The 24,982-nt window shown below is 38.0% G+C and overlaps 1 long non-coding RNA gene across 2 annotated transcripts in view; it reads right to left on the reverse strand.

The window, feature by feature from the left end:
- Window positions 1–9,487: 9,487 nt before the first annotated feature.
- The window catches only part of LOC140695426 (uncharacterized), a 185,532-nt gene continuing 170,037 nt past the window's right edge, over window positions 9,488–24,982 (reverse strand). For both annotated transcript variants that reach the window (XR_012071127.1, XR_012071122.1), the window contains one exon: window positions 9,488–9,648. This is a non-coding gene — a long non-coding RNA (uncharacterized lncRNA). The remainder of the gene's footprint in view (window positions 9,649–24,982) is intronic.

A 24,982-nucleotide genomic window follows, 5' to 3' on the forward strand; every position in this document is an offset into this window, starting at 1 on the left:
TTATTAAAAACGGGTATAGGTTAATAGGTTTACAAAAAAGGGTAACCACAAGTCAAAAATTTACAAGGGAGTCACAAAAATTAAATAAAATCCATGATAATACAAAGGAAAATTACCAAACCACAAAAGGAAGAAGAAAGGAACAAAGAGGATATACCAATTCAACTGCAAAGATAAGTTCAAAATGGCAATAAACACACATCTATCATTAATTACTGTAAATGTTAATGGACTAAATGCTCCAGTCAAAAGACATAGAGTGGCAGACTGGATAATAAAGCAAGAACCTTCAATATGCTGCATACAAGAGACCCACTTTAGGGAGAAGGACACATATAGATTGAGAGTGAAAGGATGGAAAAGGATATTCCATGCAAATGGAAAAGCCAAAAAAGCAGGTGTTGCAGTACTGATTTCAGACAAAATAGACTTTAAAACAAAGGCCATAAAGAAAGATAAAGAAGGACATTTTATAATGATTAAAGGAGTGATACAAGATGAAGATATTACACTCGTTAATATATATGCACCCAATATAGGAGCACCTAAGTACATACAAGAATTACTAACAGAGATAAAGGGGGATATTGATGGGAATACAATCATAGTTGGAGATTTTAACACTGCATTAACATCACTAGACAGATCTTCCAGACAGAAAATAAACAAGGCAACAGAGAAATTAAATACTATAATAGAAAAACTAGATTTGGTGGATATTTTCAGAGCTTTATACCCCCCAAAAATAGAATATACATTCTTTTCAAGTGCACATGGAACATTTTCCAGGATCGATCATGTACTTGGACACAAAAGAAACCTCAACAAATTTAAGAAGATAGAAATTATCTCAAGCATCTTTACTGACCACAATGCCATGAAACTGGAAATCAATAACAGAGAAACAAAGGAGAAAAAAAGAAAAGCATGGAGATTAAACAATATGTTATTGAAAAAACAATGGATCAATGAGGAAATCAAAGCTGAAATTAAAAAATACCTTGAGACAAATGATAATGAAAGCACAACCACTCAAAACCTATGGGACACAGCAAAGGCAGTGCTAAGAGGGAAGTTTATAGCGATACAGGCCTTCCTCAAAAAAGAAGAACAATCTCAAATAAACAAGTTAACCCACCACCTGAATCAATTAGAAAAAGAAGAACAAAAAGTCCCAAAAAGCAGCAGAAGGAAGGAAATAATAAAGATCAGAGAGGAATTAAATACAATAGAGATTAACAAGACCATAGAAAAAATCAACCAAACCAAAAGCTGGTTTTTTGAAAAAGTAAATAAAATCGACAAACCTCTGGCCAAACTCACAAAGAAGAAAAAAGAGAGAGCACAAATTAGCAAAATAAGAAAGGAAAATGGAGAAATTACAACAAACAAAATAGAAATACAGAATATCATACGAGAATATTATGAAAAACTATATGGAACCAAACTGGATAACCTAGAGGAGATGGACAAGTTTCTGGAAACATACTGTCCACCAAAACTGAATCAAGAAGAAACTGAACACTTGAACAATCCGATCACTAGAAAGGAAATAGAAATAGCAGTTAAAAACCTCCCTACAAATAAAAGTCCAGGACCGGATGGCTTCACCGGGGAATTCTACCAAACATACAATGAAGAACTCATACCAGTCCTTCTCAAACTCTTCCAGACGATTGAAAAGGAGGGAATACACCCAAACTCATTCTATGAAGCCACCATCACCCTGATACCAAAACCAGGCAAAGACACTACCAAAAAAAGAGAATTATAGGCCAATATCACTGATGAACATAGACGCCAAAATCCTCATCAAAATTTTAGCAAATAGAATCCAACAACACATAAAAAAGATTATACATCATGACCAAGTGGGGTTCATCCCAGGGACACAAGGCTGGTTCAACATACGCAAATCAATCAATGTAATACATCACATCAACAAGAGAAAGGACAAAAACCACATGATCATCTCAATCGATGCAGAAAAAGCATTTGATAAAATTCAACACCCATTTATGATAAAAACTCTCGCCAAAGTGGGTATAGAGGGAACATATCTCAACATAATAAAAGCTATATATGACAAACCTATAGCCAGCATAGTTCTCAACGGTGAAAAACTCAAAAGCTTCCCACTAAAATCTGGGACAAGACAAGGCTGCCCACTATCACCATGCCTATTCAACATAGTCCTTGAAGTCCTAGCCACAGCAATCAGGCAAGAGAAAGAAATAAAAGGGATCCAAATTGGAAAAGAAGAGGTAAAAGTGTCATTATATGCTGACGACATGTTACTATATATAGAAAACCCTAAAAGGTCCACAAAAAAGCTACTAGAGCTGATCGAAGAATTCAGCAAGGTAGCAGGTTACAAAATTAATGTTCAAAAATCAGTTGCCTTTCTTTACACTAACGATAAATCAACAGAAAAAGAAAGTAAAGAAACAATCCCCTTTAAAATAGCACCCAAAGTAATAAAATATCTGGGAATAAATCTAACCAAGGAGGCGAAAGAATTATACACAGAAAACTATAAACCATTGATGAAGGAAATTAAAGAAGACTTTAAAAAATGGAAAGATATTCCATGCTCCTGGATTGGAAGAATCAATATTGTTAAAATGGTCACACTGCCCAAGGCAATCTACAGATTTAATGCAATCCCTATCCAATTACCCAGGACATATTTCACAGAACTAGAACAAATCATAATAAAATTTATATGGAACCATCAAAGACCTAGAATTGCTAAAGCATTACTGAAGAGAAAGAAAGAGGCTGGAGGAATAACTCTCCCAGACTTCAGACAATACTATAGAGCTACAGTCATCAAGACAGCATGGTATTGGTACCAAAACAGACATATAGACCAATGGAACAGAATAGAGAGCCCAGAAATGAACCCACAAACCTTTGGTCAACTCATCTTCGACAAAGGAGGCAAGAATATACAATGGAATAAAGACAGTCTCTTCAGCAAATGGTGTTGGGAAAACTGGACAGCAGCATGTAAAACAATGAAGCTAGAACACACCCTTACACCATATACAAAAATCAACTCAAAATGGATTAAAGACTTAAACATAAGACAAGATACAATAAACCTCCTAGAGGAAAACATAGGCAAAACATTATCTGACATACATTTCAAAAATTTTCTCCTAGAAGAAATAAAAGCAAGAATAAACAAATGGGACCTAATGAAACTTACAAGCTTCTGCAGAGCAAAGGAAACCAGAAATAAAACAAGGAGAAAACCTACGGAATGGGAGAAAATTTTTGCAAGTGAAACTGACAAAGGCTTGATCTCCAAAATATATAAGCAGTTCATATGACTCAATAAGGAAAAAATAAACAACCCAATCAAAAAATGGGCAGAAGACCTAAACAAGCAACTCTCCAAGGAAGACATACAAATGATCAAAAAGCACATGAAAAAATGTTCAGTATCACTAATTATCAGAGAAATGCAAATGAAAACTACAATGAGGTATCACCTCACACCAGTCAGAATGGCCGTCATTCAAAAATCCACAAATGACAAATGCTGGAGAGGCTGTGGAGAAAGGGGAACCCTCCTACACTGCTGGTGGGAATGCAGTTTGGTGCAGCCACTATGGAAAACAGTGTGGAGATTCCTCAAAAGACTAGGAATAGACTTACCATATGACCCAGGAATCCCACTCCTGGGCTTGTATCCAGAAGGAACCCTACTTCAGGATGACACCTGCACCCCAATGTTCATAGCAGCACTATTTACAATAGCCAAAACATGGAAACAACCTAAATGTCCATCAACAGGTGACTGGATAAAGAAGATGTGGTATATTTATACAATGGAATACTACTCAGCCATAAAAACCGACAACATAATGCCATTTGCAGCAACATGGATGATCCTAGAGAATGTCATTCTAAGTGAAGTAAGCTAGAAAGAGAAAGAAAAATACCATATGAGATCGCTCATATGTGGAATCTAAAAAACAAAAACAAACAAAAAACAAAGCATAAATACAGGACAGAAATAGACTCATGGACAGAGAATACAGACTTGTGGTTACTGGTGGGGGGGTAGAGGGTGGGAAGGGATAGACTGGGATTTCAAAATTGTAGAACAGATAAACAAGATTACACTGTATAGCACAGGGAAATATACACAAAATGTTATGATAAATCACAGAGAAAAAAATGTGACAATGAGTGTGTATAAGTCCATGAATGACTGAAAAATTGTGCTGAACACTGGAATTTGACACAACACTGTAAAATGATTATGAATCAATAAAAAATGTAAAAAAAATATGTCTGTATGTTTACTGTCTTTTAGACAGTAAAGTACCTTGCCCTTTTAGACTGAAAGTACCTTGAAGGCAGGTACAATGTCTGTCTGTTCCCACTATACATTCAGTGCCTAGTCCAGTGTGGCAGATGCTAGATGAGTATTTGTTGGAGGTGTGAAGGACAAAGAGAAAAAACAAGAAAGTGATTAATTCTAATGCTCTAGACATGACTTGTATCACTTTGCCCGGGATGCTATTTCTGGTGTCTCTCCTTGTGTGTCCAACTTTCCTCTCCTCATACAGATGTCAGTTATATTGTATAAGAGCCCACCTGAAGATCTCATTTTAATTTAATCAACTCTTTAGAAACCTTATTTCCAATTACAGTCACATTCTAAAGTCCTGGGATTTTGAACTTCAACGTATGAATTGGGGGAGGGGAGCATCACAGTCACAACTGAGCCCAAAACAGCAGAAATGCAAACCCTTTAAGCCCTCAGGTACATTATTCTATTGGTCTTCATGGCAACTTTTAACATGGCAGGGAGACTTGTATTACCGTTATGTCTAGTACACAGATAAGAAAACTGTGGACAGCATCGTGACTTCCAATCCAGCACTCAATCCCCAAGATCACAAGGTGTCTACAAGCTATCACTTCCACTAACCTCAGTGAGATACATTTACGAGCTGCTCAGGTCCAATTTGGGCAAGGCAGGGTAGGACTGTGGTGGGACAACTGCCCTGAACAATGTAGAATAGTAATCTATACTCTGGACAATTTAATCGGCAAGAAGAAAGGAAAAAAGGAGGTTAAGTGCCTTGAAATACAGCTGAATGCCTTGTCATCTGGGATTTGCTTGGCTATTTTCCACTGAGGCTGTTCAAGCCCAACCAAAGGCATCCCTGACAGGTTTTAGCCAGAACACTCTAATTTTAAAAGTGCTGACATGGCTATGGGCATTGCTCTTGAGAGGTAGGCAGACCCAATACACATTCATCCTTCTATTAAGTCCTGCTCAGCTTTTCCAAAGAACAAATTGGATTTGGCCCTTTCACGGCAACCTAGTTGATGCGCCCAGAAAACACAATCCTGATTACTTCATAGCAGTATTCCCAAGGGTATCTTGTTAGAGCAATCACAAAACCATTTGAAACTGAAGGGAAAGTCCTATCATATGAACTACTAAAATGGTTGCACATTACAAGACTCACATGGAACAGTTTGTTGTCACACTGAAGAAAAACAGTGACCTTGGGATGGGGTCCCAAGGACTACCGGCTTGGGGAGGGGGTCAGCTAAGGCAACAGGCCTTTGGTTTCAAAAATGCTGTCATGCTTTTCGATTGAAAGTCAATCTATTGCCTCTAAATTATAAAACAGTGATGACTGCCAGCACCTACCTTTAGTTAGGTGCAATCTTTCATTTTAGTCTATGTCCCACCACTTAGGTAATGGGCTTCAGTGAAAAGTTTATGGCCAGTTGTACATAGCTCACCATCAACAGGAATGTCTTTTTCACACTCTCTCTTTCCTACTCCTCATCTTTGAACCACATCCTGAAATAATTATAATGCACTGAAAAGGAGATGAACTAAGCTCCAGTTCAATTTGCCTTTAGTCTTTCTTAAGACTCCACTGAAATAAAAAGTTAGGAGCACACAATGAATAAACATATAGCAACAAAGAGAACAAGAGTTGGCTGGGAATTACGAGTTAACTGATGGATTTCAGCAAATATACGAAAGCCAAAAAATGGAATGATGTATATGGCCTATGACACAGTAATCATACTCCTGGGATACATGTCAGAGAAATTCTCCCTTAGGTCTGCAGGAAATGTGCACATGGATGCTCTTTGCACATGAACACAATGGCCATTAAGGTAGTGGGGAGCAGGAAGACAGGGAAAGAGTAATTAAAGAGGAGTGAATGCCTTCTATGAAACACTGGTCAGTGATAAGTAGAAAACTGAGAAACAAAGTAAGTGAGAATTTATAAGAAAAGTAGAAACAGAATGAGAAAGCACAATATCATTTGTGTAAATTAAATACTCCAAAATACAACAGTGCAACTGATTTTTGAACGTTAATTTTGTAACCTGCTACCTTGCTGAATTCTTCAATCAGCTCTAGTAGTTTTTGTGTGGACCTTTTAGGGTTTTCTATATATAGTAACATGTCATTGGCATATAGTGACACTTTTACCTCTTCTTTTCCAATTTGGATCCTTTTTATTTCTCTCTCTTGCCTGATTGCTGTGGCTAGGACTTCCAGGACTATGTTGAATAGGCATGGTGATAGTGGGCAGCCTTGTCTTGTCCAAGATTTTAGTGGGAAGCTTTTGAGTTTTTCACCGTTGAGTACTATGCTGGCTGTAGGTTTGTCATATATAGCTTTTATTATGTTGAGATATGTTCCTTCTATATCCACTTTGGAGAGAGTTTTTTTTTTTATCATAAATGGGTGTAGAAAGTAAAGAAACAATCCCCTTTAAAATAGCACCCAAAGTAATAAAATATCTGGGAATAAATCTAACCAAGGAGGTGAAAGAATTATATACAGAAAACTATAAACCACTGATGAAGGAAATTAAAGAAGACTTTTAAAAATGGAAAGATATTCCATGCTCCTGGATTGGAAGAATCAATATTGTTAAAATGGTCACACTACCCAAGGCAATCTACAGATTTAATGCAATCCCTATCAAATTACCCAGAACATATTTCACAGAACTAGAAAAAATCATAATAAAATTTATATGGAACCATCAAAGACCTAGAATTGCTAAAGCATTACTGAAGAAAAGAAAGAGGCTGGAAGAATAACTCTCCCAGACTTCAGACAATACTATAGAGCTACAGTCATCAAGACAGCATGGTATTGGTACCAAAACAGACATATAGACCAATGCAACAGAATAGAGAGCCCAGGAATGAACCCACAAACTTTTGGTCAACTAATCTTGGACAAACGAGGCAAGAATATACAATGGAATAAAGACAGTCTCTTCAGCAAATGGTGTTGGGAAAACTGGACAGCAGCGTGTAAAGCAGTGAAGCTAGAACACTCTCTTACACCATACACAAAAACAAACTCAAAATGGATCAAAGGCTTAAACATAAGACAAGATACAATAAACCTCCTAGAAGAAAATACAGGCAAAACATTATCTGACATACATGTCAAAAATGATCTCCTAGGACAGTCAACCCAAGCCATAGAAATAAAAGCAAGAATAAACAAATGAGACCTAATTAAACTTACAAGCTTCTGCACAGCAAAGGAAACCATAAGTAAAACAAAAAGACAACCTACAGAATAGGAGAAAATTTTTGCAAATGAAACCGACAAAGGCTTGATCTCCAGAATATATAAGCAGCTCATACAACTCAATAAGAAAAAAAAATAAACAACCCAATCCAAAAATGGGCAGAAGACCTAAACAAGTAATTCTGCAAGGAAGACATACAAATGATCAAAAGGCACATGAAAAAATGCTCAATATCACTAATTATCAGAGAAATGCAAGTGAAAACTACAATGAGGTATCACCTCACACCAGTCCGAATGGCCATCATTCAAAAATCCACAAATGGCAAATGCTGGAGAGGCTGTGGAGAAAGGGGAACCCTCCTACACTGCTGGTGGGAATGCAGTTTGGTGCAGCCACTGTGGAAAACAGTGTGGAGATTCCTCAAAAGGCTAGGAATAGACTTACCATATGACCCAGGAATCCCACTCCTGGGCTTGTATCCAGAAGGAACCCTACTTCAAAATGACACCTGCACCCCAATGTTCATAGCAGCACTATTTACAATAGCCAAAACATGGAAACAGCCTAAATGTCCATCAACAGGTGACTGGATAAAGAAGATATGGTATATTTATACAATGGAATACTACTCAGCCATAAAAACCGACAACATAATGCTATTTGCAGCAACATGGATGCTCCTGGAGAATGTCATTCTAAGTGAAGTAAGCCAGAAAGAGAAAGAAAAACACCATATGAGATCGCTCATATGTGGAATCTAAAAAACAAAAACAAAAACAAACAAATAAACAAAAAAAGCATAAATACAGGACAGAAATAGACTCATAGACATAGAATACAGACTTGTGGTTGCCAGGGGGGTGGAGGGTGGGAAGGGATAGACTGGGATTTCAAAATTGTAGAATAGATAAACAAGGTTATACTGTATAGCACAGGGAATCACAAAGGAAAAAATGTGATAATGAGTGTGTATATGTCCAAGTATGACTGAAAAATTGTGCTGAACGCTAGAATTTGACAAATTGTAAAAATGATTATAAATCAATAAAAAATGTTTTTAAAAAACAAAATAAAATACAATAGTACATGTTATTAAAGATTACATACATATTTTAAGGACATATCAAAACATTACTGCAGGCACCTATCAGGCAGAGGTTGATGGAAAAGAATGAGAGTGGAGATTAGAGAAGAAGGGAAAAAATAAAACAATAGAGGATACCCATTTAAATTACTAGTAACACTGTGTTCTGCATATGGTACCTGGAGTCCCATAGGAAAAATACAGTGGAATGGATTGGATGAAACAGGGAAGAAGCCACATCTCAAAATGGAAGGGAACCCATTCTGTGCACTGTAACATCATGATGATCTCACACATTTATTTATATATATATGAAATTACTTGAAGATGCACTCTAACTTTTCATTATAAGCAAGTCTAAATAATTTAATTTTTCCAGTATGGTGCATATATCACATAGGCTGAAAAATAAAAATTAACAAAAAGAGGAAATTGTGATATATTGAAAAAAGTTCAATTTGTTCCCCTTTTTGCAAAAAAAAGAAAAAAACAACAACACACAATAGAGAGAGAATGCCTGGAGGAAATGTAGGTTAAGGTTTTAACATGCAGAATGCCTACAATTTTACTTATTTAGAAACTTCACCTTGTCTGTATGTTTTAAGGAAACCACTAAGAAAACAGAAAAAAAGTCTATGGAGAGCAGCTACCACAGGGCAGCCATTCAAGTCACTGGTCTGGGCTTCCATAAAGCCTATAAAACTTGGGTTTCTTAAGATCTGAAGGTTAGTGGATCTTTTATTAATAAAACTCAAGCCCACCAGCAATATGAACCTTCTACTAAGTGAAAGGAAAATACTGGATAACTGAACCAGTCATTAAATTGGAAAAAAATCTAGAACTCCAGTGGAAAAACAGCTTTATTGATTCCCCATGTTTGCCACTGACGTACCAACAGTGGGTCTCATGATATTGCACAGGAAGGCAGCTCAGTCAGAGGGTTTGCTTTGCTGTATGACAGCTGCAGCCAGATCTTCCTGTCTAGATGAAGATACCATCCAAATCCTAGGAAAACAAAATAAAGGGTGAAACCCCAGCAGCTGCAAATAATTTCTGTCCAGTCATCAGGACGGCTTTTTGCTTTAATTGCAATTATTGAAAAGTTCAGAACTAAATAGGGAAATGACACAAAAACATTAACTTGGGCAATACTCAGACACTTGGTAGATTCTATATACACTGTACATGGAGTAAAGAAAATAATTAAGGGCTTTGAAGAGAAGAAACAGTCATTTCATTGAGCAAAGACAAAACAGGTAAATCCTTAAAATTTCTTTTCTTTCTTCTCTATGTTATCACTGGGCACTATCCCAGGGTGGCATTTAAGTATCATTTTGAAAGGTTTCTAGTGAAACCTTTCTAGTGAAACCATCCAACTTAGGAGTTAAATCTAAGCTGCTGTGATTTCCCATTTAATTTTGGGGGGACCTGAGCATTCACAATTCATTTTACAAGCTCATAACTGTTATGAGACATAAAGGGATGGGAGCAGAATTTTTAAAGATGTCTAAAGAATGCAATGACTTTAACCTACGAATTACTCCAGTTTTTTAAAATAATAGCAATACATTTTCCAAATAAAAACTCTTTGTTAATCTAAATTCAAATATAAGGTATTGAAGAGAATCCATTTGAATAGTTATGTTTATGATAAGCACTTTTATTGTTTCAAGGGAAAATATGCTTTTTAATGGACATTTCTGTGATTAAGACAGAATGAATTTATTCTAATTAGGTTTTCTGTCAGCATGACCTTGAGGGATTTTCTTTCTCTTTCTCTCTCTCTTTTTTTTTTTTTTTTTCAGTTTGAGGTCCTGCTAGAACAAAATTAAATTTGGTGAGATCTGGGGATTCAGTTGTGATTTTCCTTGATATTTGATCTTTTAGAGTCAAATGGAAAACCAACAATTTTCCAAATGGAAATCAACAGCTTTCCAAAAGCACAGGCATTTCTCTGTTGAAACATGATTTTCTAATTCCAAAGAGAAATTAACCTACTGATTCAAAGCAACTCAGACCTTGGTCCAGCTCTTTCTTGTACTGATGATCCCTGCCACCTGAACGGTTTTTATTGTCATGCAATGAGAACATGACTGCTGATGCACAACAGCAGGCAGTCCTATGGGTGTGGACCCTCAGATTATGACCAGAGTGGGGTCATCTCATGGCCAAGATGGGGAGGCCATTCACATGAAGTGAAGAGTCATCACAATATTTATACAGCTATCACTGAAAACTGAAATCAGATCTTCTGCAACAACATTGTAAGACGTTTAATCACCAGGGAAGTCATAACTCAAGTTAAGCAGAGGATGCTAAGGCAAAACAATCTGTGTGAACAGCTCCTAGGATACTATCCAAGTAGCAGGTTCCGGGGAATGGCTTTGACCATCGTGCCTTTTGAGGCTTCTTTATGCTGCTGACCCTGGGGATGTCAAAGACATTGTCATTTTAATTCAGAGACAATCTGATGGGGACTAAAGACAAATCAGTACATTTCAGCTGTTTTTATTATCCGATGATGTGTGAAACAGATAGGCTTATACTATCCTTAAACCCTCTGCAGTCTGGGGACAGAGTGGAGCTCAGGAAGTGGTGGTAGTGAAAAACAAGTGAGGCTGGGGTGGGGTTTGTGGAGCAGAGAGGAGACAGACAAACATTCAGCAAATGGTTAGCCACTACTCTCTATGCTGGGAGAAAGAAACAGTTTTTTCCTTATGTAGTTTACATAAGGAACTTATGTAGTACCAGAGATGAAACAAACAATAACTGAACAAGATGGTTTTAGTGCTATGGAAAAAAATATTAAATGGATGATCTGATAGAAAACCCCTAGTAGTAATTCGCCAGGCAGAGCAAGAAGGCAGTGGAGCAATGAGTGAGGAAGAGAGTGAGGATGAGGAAGGCAGGAAGAAGACGGTTGTGTCAGGGTGTCTGAACTTGGGCATTACTGATATCTGGGGTCAGATAATTCTGTGTCACAGGGAGTTGTCCTGTGTCCTGTAGAGTGTTAGCAGTGTTCCTGGCCTCTCCCCAGTGGATGCCAGTAACACTCCCCTGGTTGTGACAACCAGAAATGCCTCCAGATATCACTAACTGACCCTTGGAACATTTGAGACTCTCCATTTGAGAACCACTAGCTCACACAGGGCCTCAGAAGCAGGAGCATTAGGCAAAATATTTAACAACTTATGTGACAAGAGCACAGGCCACTCAGACAAGGCACTGATGGTAAAGAACCTATAAAGTTGTACCAGTGCATCCTGGATGAATGTCAGCCCTGCTCACACTGAGGAGTTGAATTTCCTTCTAATTGTGATAGAAAGCTAGAGAAGTGATTCCTATTTGTCTTTTAAGACAGAAAGCGACATGGTTTCTTTTAGGTTTTCAAAACGACCATTTTAGCTGCTAAGCAGAGAACAGATTTCAGGGTAGGGCAGCATGAGAGGAGGCAAGGAGACTCGTGGGAGGCTACTGAAGAAATCCACGTGCAAGATGCTGGAGACTTGGACTAGAGTCACAGTAGTGGAGATAAATCAAAGCAACCACAATATATTCTAGAGGTGGAGAGCAACTGACCAATCAAGGATTATACCTCAGTTTTGGCTTAACAATTGAGTAACTGATGCTCATTTATTAAGATGGGAAGACTAGACAAAGAAGAGATTCCAGAGCGAAAATGAAGAATTCTGTTTTATGTATGTTTAAACTTCAAGACACCTATTAAATATCAAAATAAAGTTGTCCAAGAGGTACCAGTACCAGCTGGCAACTTGAATCTAGAGGTCTGAATAAATTTGATAGTCACCAGCATATACAATACAGAAACAACTAACATCCAGAAGTCCACGTTTATATATGTAATCAACACAGGAGAGGCCACTAACCATTCAAATCAGTGTGTCTGCTCATTTTCTGAAGATTAACTTATATATTTCATGCCCTGTCTCCCATAACCTCCAATTTCCTCACTGTATTTGACAAAGATTAGCCTCATTTAATTTCAATTAACAAATAATCTGACCTTTGTACTTTGTTTTTTATTGAAAAATTTGAGCAAATATCCCTGTGCACTTTTCAAGGGTTTCCTGACAATGCAAAATTGAATGCAAATCTATTAGGCTCTAGGGTGAGGACAGGGAAAGAAACTCATAGATGTTTGGGGTAACAATATAATTCCTTATTCTTAGTCCCACACAGCCCAGGGCCCCACAATTAACTGCCATCTCGTTTTAAAATATTCAGTGCATTTTGTCATCATTTCACTTAATATTATTAAATTCTAATTGCTCTTGGAGGACAGGTGTCAATCCATTAGATTCAAACCCAGTTCTAACAGGTGTCAGCATATACAACTATTAATAATGGGTGAAATCTAATATTTAAATAACACGTTGTGGTTTTCACAGCACTTCCTTTGGTGATAAGATTTTATTTTCACCACAATTTTGTGACACAGGAAAGGCAGATATTTTTGTACAACAACTTTAAAACAAAGAAACTATTGTTCAACTAGATTAAATAATTTGCCCTTTGTCCTGAAGTTGGTAAATGTTAGCAAAAGTATTGGAACACAAGTATCTTGACAACTAATTCCATACTGAAGAGTAGATGGTGTTCTGCCAGTGCATTATGGCAGTGTAACTCACAATATCTGACCCCAAAAGTAAACCCTTATTTGACTTTTTCCTGAAGATGATTTGAGCTGGTCCTCAACCCAGGCATATTTTCCTATGTTCCTTCTCTGTAATCTAATTTTCCATGCTTGATAAAATTTGTGTGGCTGCCTTCTGTGTTCAACATGCTATCTTTCCTTCTGCTTTCTTGGCTTGCCTCTATGCCAGTTGACAGCATCTTCCTGAGACTTCCTTTCTGGCATCCTAACTTTTTCCTGATTACTTCAGCCCTATCATGACCAAAAACGTGGCACAGACTATAAAAATTGAGTTATATTCTTCTTCTTTTCCTTGCTGAGTGGGTTTACTCAAACTTTGCTCTCCATGATTAATGAAGACTCCTGTTTTCCTAACCTAAATGTCTCATTCTGCACTGACAAAATCTTTTCCTTTATTGATTTCACAACTAATACCTGATATTGTAGAAAACGACATAAGAGTATAAAGAGAAAAAATAAATTACCCCCATAACCTCTAGCCAAAGATCAGTAAGATGTGATTGCTTGATTACTTTTGTTGTCTCTTGAATTGAATGCTTAATTAACATTTTAAAATTCTTTCTTATTAATAGTGAAGGGATTCAAGTCCATAAGTTTTACTCAAAGTACAACTTTAGCCACATTCCATAACCTTAAGGGAAGGCGGTAAAAATGAATTCAGAGAGGGAACATGGCAGATTGTGTACGGCCTTGTAGGCCATTGTGAAAATGTTACCTTTTACTGAAATGAAATAGAGAGTCCCTGGAGAGTTTTAGGCAAAGCAGTAGCATAATTTAACTGAAAGGATCAATTAAATTAAAAAGTGAAAAGTGCCTACTTAGGAATGTGAACAATGCCACAGAAACAAAAGTCGGAGAAAATTAATATGCAATTAGCCTTCCCTATCTGTAGGTTATGAGCCCTGATTTAAGAGAAACATGTTTTATTCTTTGTAACTAAAATAACCAAAATCTAATAAACATGTAAGTAAATATTAGCTATTACATTTTCATCTGATACTAGTGTTTTATATTCATACAGTCCAGACTACTGAATATTACATAATGGATACTCAATAAATAAATACCTGCTGGTTTAAAAAGAAAAAAAAGGAGGGGAAGGAGAGGGATGGACAGAGAAGGAGGAAGAAAAGAGAGGAGATAGGAAAATCATTCAGTATACTTACTTCTACAAATAAGGAAATACACTGTCAGGGATAGATAATTAGGCTAATACATCACTAACTAATCTCAAAATTTACAGAATATATAATATGATGAGCCTTTACTTTAAAAACAAAGAACTGAGAAATGTTTCATTTCTTAAAATTTCTCTTAAAAATTAAGCTTGTATCTGTTCTTACCTATAAAATGTTTGTTTGCCCTGACTTTCTCACTAATGTGGATTCATAGTCCTCACCCCCTCACATACATACACAAAGACATAAATTCCTGTGAGAAACTAACATGGGGCAAGAAGATGCACACAGAGCTGACTGTTCTCCCTAAACTAAAGCAGAGCAACAAATAAAGTGCTAATTTGCACTTTTGGGCTTAGTTTTGCTATCAGTGTTTGAAACAACTTCAGTTTTTATATGATGATTGCTTAATTAAAGGATTTAGTGTGTATTCAAGAGAGCTACTTGATGCATTTACAAAATGAAATAAGATCTGCTTCTCTATTACTGTGTTTCGCAGCTCAAGATATCGTGGGAAATGGACTGAAGTGTAAGTGTGCTGTCCCCCTGTGAAGCAAACCTACTTCTGGTGCAAGTGGCTTGTATGTCTTCATGATCTACCACCCTTGAAAAGAGAACAGAGATACTCGAACTGAGGTTACAGCAGGAAAGTACTCTTGTGTGAATCCTCATTTATCCTTTTGTAATAAATAGCTTGCACATCAAATGGGTCCCACCTACGTGCCAAAGTTTTCATTTTCTAATACAAATTCCATCCAGAGCCTCAATATCAAGCTGCGTTCTCTCAGCCTTTCCTGTCAATGCCAGACAACAGATCTAGCAGTAACAATTCTTCTGACAGTTTTGTGATGGAAATGTGAGGCACAACTTGATACAGACAGCTCTGCTATCATCGCATTATAATTCCTGCAATTCTAACCATAAAATCCACCTTTTGTGGGTTAAGTAGACAGTTACGATTAAACGTCAGGGCCACAGTTTTATTTGTGACTTCTTTCTTTCTTTCCAGTATAAGACTGACTTGATTAGGAAGTCTCAGGCAAGCAGAATATAATTATACTGTTATCATATAATGCATATTTACAAGAGAATATAAATTACTGAATTTGTTGTAGACTAGAGTGATGTTGTATTTTTCATTTACTTAAATTCAGTTATCCTCAGCTAGCCAAATTATCCTGATTATACACTGGTTAAACCATCTGCATTTCTGATTGCCCATATACCTTCCTGAATCTTCACTCTGGATACCAAAGAAGGATAACATTCATTTTAGTCTCTGATATGGAAGCATTTTAATTTTTTATAAATACAGATTGAATTAAAAAACTTGCCACTTACTTCCCTATAAGGGTAAGTTAAATCATCTTTTTTTCTTTTTCTATAATGAGCATTCTCACAGGGGGTCAATGTGTGGGAATTAATTGGCTGCTGTTTTTATCATGGGGGACTGGTAACACACTGTCCTTATAACCGAAAAGACCTTATGAACCACACAACTCAGAAGGACCCAAAAACTCATCATAATTGGCTTTCTCCATGAAAAGAAACTTACAGTAAATCATAAACTGTAACAAAGATAAAATTTTAAAAATGTGAAAGGTGCTAAGGATAAAAATGCTTGCCAAGTATGAGTCTAGGCATGACATTGTTTGGCACAGTCAAGGTCCCAGGCTAAGGAGCTGAGGAACCTGGCTCTGTGACTATAAGAAATGCAAAGCATTCCCAGGAGATAAGCCCTCTGACACCACTGGAGGAGCTCCCAAAAAAGAAACCCCCATGAGGAAAGGACCTTGCCTATCTTGTTCACTGCCAGAACACATGAGTGTGCTCAGCTATTTAAAACACAGGTTCCCAAATATTAAATTATTATTATTTCTAACTAGTCTGTCTATAGCTATTGTTGTGCATTCCCCAAATGGTCTCCTCCCACCCCAGTCCTTTCTTGCTCCAGGATGCTTCAGAGAGGCATCACCTGGCAGAGAAGAGCACCTCCAGGATGCTCCTTTACCACCATCAGTGTCAGCTGTGGTCAGCACTTAAGTGACACTGGTTGTTAAGTATTCTAGAAATCACCCTGCACCCTCTCTTTCCAAGTATCTCCAGTGCTCAGAGCTGGGTCTGCCACAGACTAGCTGCTTGGTAAGTTCTTCTGAGTAAATTTATGAATAAGGGAACTGTTTACTTTCCTTACTTTGAATTTTTTACTTATGCATTTTCCCAGAGACATTACCTATTTGATTTGCTAGTTCAACCCAACAAATACCAAATATCTGCATTGGTATTATTCACACTTCCAATGCCATCCACCAAGACAAACTCTGACTGAGTACCTACTACATGGCAAAAATTTTTCTGGGCACTGGGGTGACCCTCCAGGAGACTGAGGGATATAGAGATGTGTTTGAACTTCTTCCCCAAAGCACAGATTCCATAAATAATTCACAAATAAGAGAGAAAAGGAGATGCCAAAGAGATTAAATGGCTCATAAGTGTGCTACTATTCTTCAGACTCAATTTGACTGCTTTTTGGCTTTAGTCATAGGGTCTAAAAGTTATTTTTATGACCAGCTGAAGATATAAAAATAGGCACAAACATATGACAGGTCAGGTTGCATAAGCTTGAGGAGACCTCTAGGCATACATGTAGAATCCAAACCCCAAATAACTTACACTCATTGCCTACCTACTATATGTCAAGAACTGCACAGAGCACATACATACAGCCTTTCATTCAGTGTCCAAAATCATCCCATGAACAAATTCTAGTCTTCACCCCTTTTACACATGGCATAACTAAGTTGTGTAAGGCTAAATAATTTGTCCAAAGGTACACAGCTGATTAAGTGGTGAGGACAAAATGTAACCTGTCTTTCTGCCTCTAGAGTTCAGGTAGTAAGCACGGCACTACCTACCTTGTAAAGTCGTATATATAGTACACTCAGCTTCTCTGAGATTATAAATTTTATGCTAGAATATCCTATATTTAAACTAGAACAGTCCTTACATGTTTTTGGCCACTTTAATTTTCTTCCCAGCTTATGGATTGGTCCAGGTTGCTATGGCAACGTTCTCCAGCCTTTCCTTACACTCTCTGTTCATCATGCTCTTCTCTCTGACTCCTTCATCCAGTCTGGTGTGGCTCCCATAAATGACTGAAACCACCCTGGCAAAATGGCTAGGGCCTGCCCAGCTACATTTCAACTGGACATGGATTTATTTGTTGAACCTCGTCACTTCACCCACGCAGCTCACTCCCCTGTTCTGATGCCCTTGACTAGTAGTCTATTGCATATTATTGTGTCCATTGTGTCCTTATACTGACCCTATTTACCATTAGAGCTTGGCTCATAATCTGTCCCTTCTATAGCTCTGAAAATGATCTCTTCCTCAACCTTCCTGAAGGATATAAATTTGTCTCTCTTCTTCGACTCTGAATATTCATGGACAAACTTCAGAGGATCGAGATACTCTCTTTCCCGCCTTTTCAATATCCAAAAATATCTAAAGACTTTTTTCTTACCACACTGAATTATAAGCCAAGATGGGATAATGTACCACATATCTTATATCCTTCAGAGTACTCATCCTAGCATTTTGTGCCTAGTAAGTATATAAATAAGTTAATAAATAAATAAATGAATAGTTGGCTAGTGGATGAAGAGACTAGAGAAGAGCTGGTGAAGTACACAGGAGAAGGAGAATCTAACTTAAGAGCTATCACTTGTAATTCTTTTTATTGATGCAGAGTACCTAAGAAATATTTGTTCATTAAGATTACCAGCTGAACCACCAAAAAAATAAAAGATTACTAGCATTACTTGGAGTTACTTATTTGGTTTACAATACTGTTAATATATTAGCTACAATTTATAAGACAACTACTGTATACCAGGCACTAACCTGGGTGCTCTTGATCATTTTTAATTAATAGTCCCCAAAATGTAGAAGGTAAGTGTTAGTATGCCCTTTTCATGGCTGTGAAAAGGCAAGTAGGCAGGTGTGGAGAGTTAAGTTACGATGGAGGATCTCTTAGGGAATAAAAAGGAGAGATGGATTTGATCCAATGTCCCTTTAATTCCAAATCCGAGACTTCACTCTTTCTACTATACCACGCTGCCTCATTAATGAACAAGTCTTATAAAAAAAATTCCTCTTTAAATTTTCAGGTATTTTCAGGGGGCGGAGATCAAGCACATTGTCTTTAATCCATTACCACAGACTAGTTTGGCAAGAGCATCAAGCTATCTCATAGCAGAAAGAATGAGTTTGTATAAATAGAATTTGGGATAGGTTAATTTTGTTGGGAGAAAAAGAAGTTTAAGATTAAGAGAAGGATGAGTCTGTAGTTCAGTGCCCTACAAGATCAAGGAGTAAGATAAGGACACTAAATGACCAGAAGAGACATAGAACCAGAAGCCAAAAGAAGGAACTAATAGAGAACAGGATGAGAGAGAAGGGACGGGTACTGACAACAGGCTTTCCTACTTCATAAGGGAGAAGGGGCAGTTTCCCAGTTCTATTTTTCCCCCATCTCTGGCTCTGATTGTAGGCACAATGCTCTTACTACAAAAAACTACCAGGGTAGGGCAGGATAAGGCAAATAGAAGAGGTTCCACATTGAAATAGCGTGAACACTTAGAGTTACCTAATGATGGATGAGGGCACCCTAAATTCAAGCCAAGCTACAGGTTTACTTTAAAAACTAAAATCATGCCCAGCTAGAATTAGGACATAAAAGGAATGTAACCATCCTTAGGCACCAAACAGTAAGATTATTTGGTGGTCACTAGTATTTTTAAACTTGAGTCCATTGTTAGACAAAAATTTAAATGGAATTGACAGTCAGGTGCAAAAGTAGGTTTAAGCTATGAGCCATATTCCCACTTGAGATCCAAGGACCACCACAGTTATCTAAGAATATGGGCTGGCATGTCTTTCGCAGAAGCATTTATTGCAAAAGGGCCTCTCTTTCTCTCTGCTTACAGAACACATCTTTGAGGCAGAGCACTTCTATCTTAGATGATTGAGAAGCTTAAGAAGTTTAAATACTCAACTTTCTCTGACATGAACTTAGGAATGTGCCCCAAAGTTGCTCTCAGGGAATGGTCTTTCCATTTTTGTAAAAATCTTGCCTTTCCTCTGATTATTCTCTTGAGTTATGGCCACACATGAATAAAAGTCCTTTTAGTTGTAGACACAACCAGTGCTAGCAAATGCTTTCAATCCAGCATGACACCCTCTTGGGGCATTTCTGTGTGCCTTTGTGCTGGCTTTGCTGTCTGTTGCTTTCTGTGGCCTTGTCAATATTGTTCTTTCACGGACACCCTCCGGCTACTGAGTCACACACGCAGGGAGCTGGACATGCCTAGGAGTTTGTGTCCATCCCGGCTCTAAGCCAATGACAATGAAAGTCCAGCTTTCTGATCTCAGGTCGAGAGAGCTCTGAGGCTGAAGCTATCTTCGGTAGACTGCCTGAGATGACAGCTTACTTCCCTCTTCTCTTACAGTGCTTTCTCCACTTCCTTCCAGCTTCTCTTGGGAGTACTTCCTTAGTCAATTACTCATACATGAATCCTCACATAAGGGTCAGACTCCAAGGAATCTGACCTAAGACACTAACCCAAATAAAAAATGGCTGGGGTGGTATGAGTAACACGGCAAGAGGCAATCACAGGCACAGATACAGAGTAAAGTGTTGTCTTGGGAACCGGAGCCCAAGAGCATTTGAGTCTTAGGACTTCTTTCCCCACTGCCCCTCCATGCTACTCACATGTGATGGTTTGGTATCATGTGTGTGTGTATGTGTGTGTGTGTTTCTTTCAGCATCTTCCCCAGTTTCTCACTGCAGACAGCCTTCCCAAACTTCAGGCAACTAAACAAAGGACACTCAGGTCAGAAATATAAGACTGGTCACCTAAGTGTGCCCTTTCATCAGAGGTACACACACACACAAAACCTGTTTAAGATGTAAAGTGCACAAGTAAATTAAGCTGAAAAGGAGTAAAATAAAGTCAGGTTTATAAGATACACTGGCATATTACTATAAATATTTTATATGTGAAAATATACTAGTGATTATATAGCATGGAAACATGCATGAAAATAGAACAATTTACTAGTTTTACTAATCTTTCATATAGGTATAGCTACCTTGTATTCTAGAATAGATGAATGAGAAATAGTATGTCTTGTTAAAAAAATACTATGTCTTGTGTGAAAGGGAAGTAAGTGAAAGGGTTCAGGTGAATTGTGGCCTTCTCTTTCTACCTTAAAGAGTAGGAGTGAATATTCACATTTCTTGGGCCCGCCTTATGTTTCATGGTGTAGGCAATTATTGAGACAATTCGAAACACTGTCTCCCAATCCTTCCCTCTTCTCTTCTGCCAGGAGTTGTGACACACTAACCAACAGTCACATTTACTTTATGGCTATGGCCTTCAAATGTTTTTGGCCCATAGTACCATCACAACTCAATATATGCCCCCCTACACACATACACACAAACAAAACATGTAAACACAATCAAAGCAAACATTTTGTGAAATAATATTTATTTCTTTCTACCTCTGATGCACTCTGTTTTCCATTGTTTTGTTATAATTGAGTCTACTTCATTTTTTAAAACGCTAGCAGCAAGCAACTAAATTGATTTCAGGGCCCATTAATGGGTCACAATCAGTGCCTTGGGACATTAAGGCCCTGCATCTAAATGCTAATGTTACTAGAAGCACTGACCCTGTAAGTCATTATCATCCACGGACACCTTGTTGTGCATCAGCTCGTTACTCATGTAACAAATGTGTTTTGAGCACCTACTTCATGCAGGTCTTTTTGCTAAGAGCCAAGAAAGACACAAATATTAATAAGCACCCATCTTCACCTTTACAGCTCAGCAGCAGAGTCCTTCATGCAAGCAGCAGGAGTCTATTTTGGCTGGTATGATATACAGGAGCTATATAGTATATAGGTATAATATATAGAATTTTATAATTAGATAGATTAGATTAGGTAGATAGACAGCAGCTTTCCTAGGGCTACCAGGAAAGAGAGAGGACCAGGTAGAAAGTTGGTTGGCCCGAGCTACAATCATAGTCATACTGCAGCAGTGGTCCACAGCGATCCCTGATGGTACTACAGGCTGCATTGCATATGGACAGCACCCCAAGCCAGCCCTGGACTTCAGTCACTATCACTAGCCATCACTGCCATGTGGCTCTGGGACAGTCCATATGGTGGCCGTAGTGGCCCTCATCTCCTATCACTGCTTCTCTGAGGCTCTTGAATAACAGTCTGCAGTGACTGTGTCTGACAGTTTGAACTTGGGCCATGTGCCTTTTCATGGTGACTGACGGCTTACTTTCTGGTGTCAGACTCCTGGGGTTCAAAGCTTGGGTCTTCTAATTACTTGCTTGTGTGACCATGAGCAAGTTACTTTCTCTTTGTGTGCTTGAATTTCCTCAACTGTACCAATTTGATAATAGTAGTGCCTATTTCACAGGTATTAATGTAGATTAGCAGATTTAAGATTGCTACAGTTGGGTATATATTAGGATAGCTGTTATTAAGGACGAGATGAGTTACTACTTGCCAAGTACTTAGAAGTGATTATCTATTACCAGAAGGACTTGGGAAAGGGAACATCTGAAACTTTCAGATTTTATATGGGGGATGGGCTCAGCTTCCAACCAAGACTCAGTAGATGGGAAACTTCCAAACCACATGATGGGCAGTCAAAGAAGAATGGCCAATAAGCTAGTAGAAAAGTTTAAAAGATGAGCTGAATGATTAGATCCCTGCTCTTGGAGGTCAGGGCTCTGAAGGAATAAAACTGAGAATGGGATGGAGAACAGGGACTGTGAAAAGGTCTGGAGCTCTGGGGGCCCTGGACCAGGGACACCTGGCTGAGAAGCCTCTGTGATGAAAAATTGAGGGGAAAGCTAGAGCAGAGAGAGAAGGCATGAATGCCAGAGGCTTCCTCACTTTACAATTTTGCGATGAATTACTCCTGCTTTTCCTCACCCTAAAAACAATCTGACAATCTACGACAGTAATCTTCAAATATTTTTCCTCATATGGCCCCTAAAACAATTTTGCAAACTATCTACTTTCCTCAGATTTTTAAGTTAAAATCTGGAATTTTTATCATAAATTAAAATCATTGAAAATGTTGTGATTTCTGGCATATAATATATGCTTTAAATATATTCCTCAAAATCTTGAAGCACTTTTTTTAATTTATAGAAATTGTCTGCCCTTAAAAGGAAAATGGCAAATAAAGTTCTCAGTTTCAAATCACTTGGGCAAAACAGACAACTTTTGTCAGGAAAAAATGTCTGACTTTGTGTTTGAATTGAAATGTGTGTGTTAATCTGTGTTCCTGGGTCAAGCATCTGATTCTGAATTCCAGTTCTAAGAAATAAAGAAGACACAGAGCTTTGCCTTGTGTTTGGAGCCTGAAGCAAATAATGCGTTTTTCTTTTAAGATTTGTCCACCAGAAGTTGCTTCTTATTTTTCTCACACAATGCTCCCTGATGGGCTGTGAAGTCACAAATTGCCCCTCTGGTACCTTGACAGTTAAGTCTTGAGCACACATCACAGTCAAATGGGTGAAGTGAGGGGAGGCAACTGTGAAAGGGGAGATGGGGAGAGAGAGACCACAGATCACAGGCTTGTTCTCAGGTGGGCAGTTTAGGAAAGAATACATTTAGAAGGTGAAGAATGGAAATTTATTCATTAAAACAATCCCAGCTTACACAGTCACTTAAAAAAATCTCACTGGAGGGTGCGTTCCAGTTAAAAACAAACAAAGCCTATTCTAGAGCAATATCTAACACAGAACTCTGTAAGTCATAAATGTAATATTTCCATTACATCATTCTGTTATAAATATATTCCACTATATATATAATATATATGCATATATATATAAATTGTATGTTCTGTATCTAGAGTTTGAGCCAATCAGGGCCAATATGGTGGAGTGGGTAACACTCTTGTCCCCACCTTCTCCAAATAAAAGGAAACGAATATCCAGCAAATAGTGCTAATATTTTAGATCACACATTTATTTCTGTCTTTGCTAACAGCTTAACTTCTTAGGGGGGCCCTACAAATGCCTTTTGCTCCAAACTAATCTTAATAAAATATTGCATTTAACTGTAAAATGATATGAATATTTTATGAATTGCTATGCTACTAAGAGCAAATACATAATCCAAACAGACGCAAGCAGTAAGATACTAAGTAATTTTTCCAAAGCATTTTAAAGGGGAGAACCAACGGACTGGGGAGTCACTGAGTCCTCAGGCCACCACACCCCGCCAAGGTCAGCCTCAGAGCCTCTGGCGCCAACACCAGCAACTACCTCTGCAGAGGTCTGGTCTCCAGCAAGGGACTTTCCTCACCACATCTAAGGAGCTTGAGCTGGCCCCAAGTATGTAGACCTCTGAAGCTAGATTTCCTAATCACTGTCAAATTGATTTTAAATAGACATCTTCCTTTCTTTCTTTTAACATGCATATGACTGACAAAGCTTTCCACAGGAAATGAGAAATCTGCACAGCAATCTTTGCACATTTTCAGGTCAGATAAAATCTTTAAGGAATTAATTATGTATCTTGGAACTCCTGTTACTCAATTTGTCAAGGCAATTTCTATATGCCAAACAGAGTTTTCCACTCCTGGTCTCGGACTTGCCCCCTGAATGATGCGGAAACAGAAGCCTTCAGACAGACTCTAAGTTAAATAAGAGAAAGGAAAGAGAAGGGGAGGGGAGGGGAGGGAGGAAGGAAGGAAGGAAGGAAGAAAGAGAGGAAGAAAGAAGAGAGAAAGAAAGAAACGCTATTAAATGCAAAGCTCCTAACCAAATTCCTTTGAATTAAGATAGTTTAGCCTTCCTCCCAAGAGGAGCAGATTATTTCTGCTTTTCCTCTTCTATTCCCCTGAATTTATCTTCAAGCAATCATCCAGCAATTGTAAAAACTCCATGAAATGACTAAAACAGCACAGATGACACATGACAAACTGCTGTGGAGATGCACTTTGGGTGAGCGATGCTGAAATGGCCCTAAATAGCTCTGCAGGTCTCAGGAGCATAGAGAGGCAAGAGCATCGAGGCCTGTGGCCCTCAGTGTCCTGCCTTATGGTCTGATTGAGCAAGAGCGCTGGAGGGGAGGGAGAGTGTGAAACAAAATATGGGACAACCAATTCAATACTAGACCATTTAGCTCAAGACCTCCCTTTAGATGTTAGACTCCCATAAGGATAAATGGCAAATTTTACTCTGTTACTAACACAGAATGAAAAGAAACACAGTGCCCTTTACCCTACCCTCAAAGGAATGATTCCCTTGTAAGTGACTTTAGTTTACTAATTTCTAACCCATCTCTTCCACCAACAACCAGTATTGTTAAAGATGTATTTTGAGAATACATTTTCTAAATTTTTTAGACATTTTAACTAGAATGAGTTTTATATTAACAG

This window comes from Vicugna pacos, chromosome 3 (genome assembly GCF_048564905.1).
Source record: "Vicugna pacos chromosome 3, VicPac4, whole genome shotgun sequence".
NCBI classification, from domain to species: Eukaryota; Metazoa; Chordata; class Mammalia; order Artiodactyla; family Camelidae; genus Vicugna; species Vicugna pacos.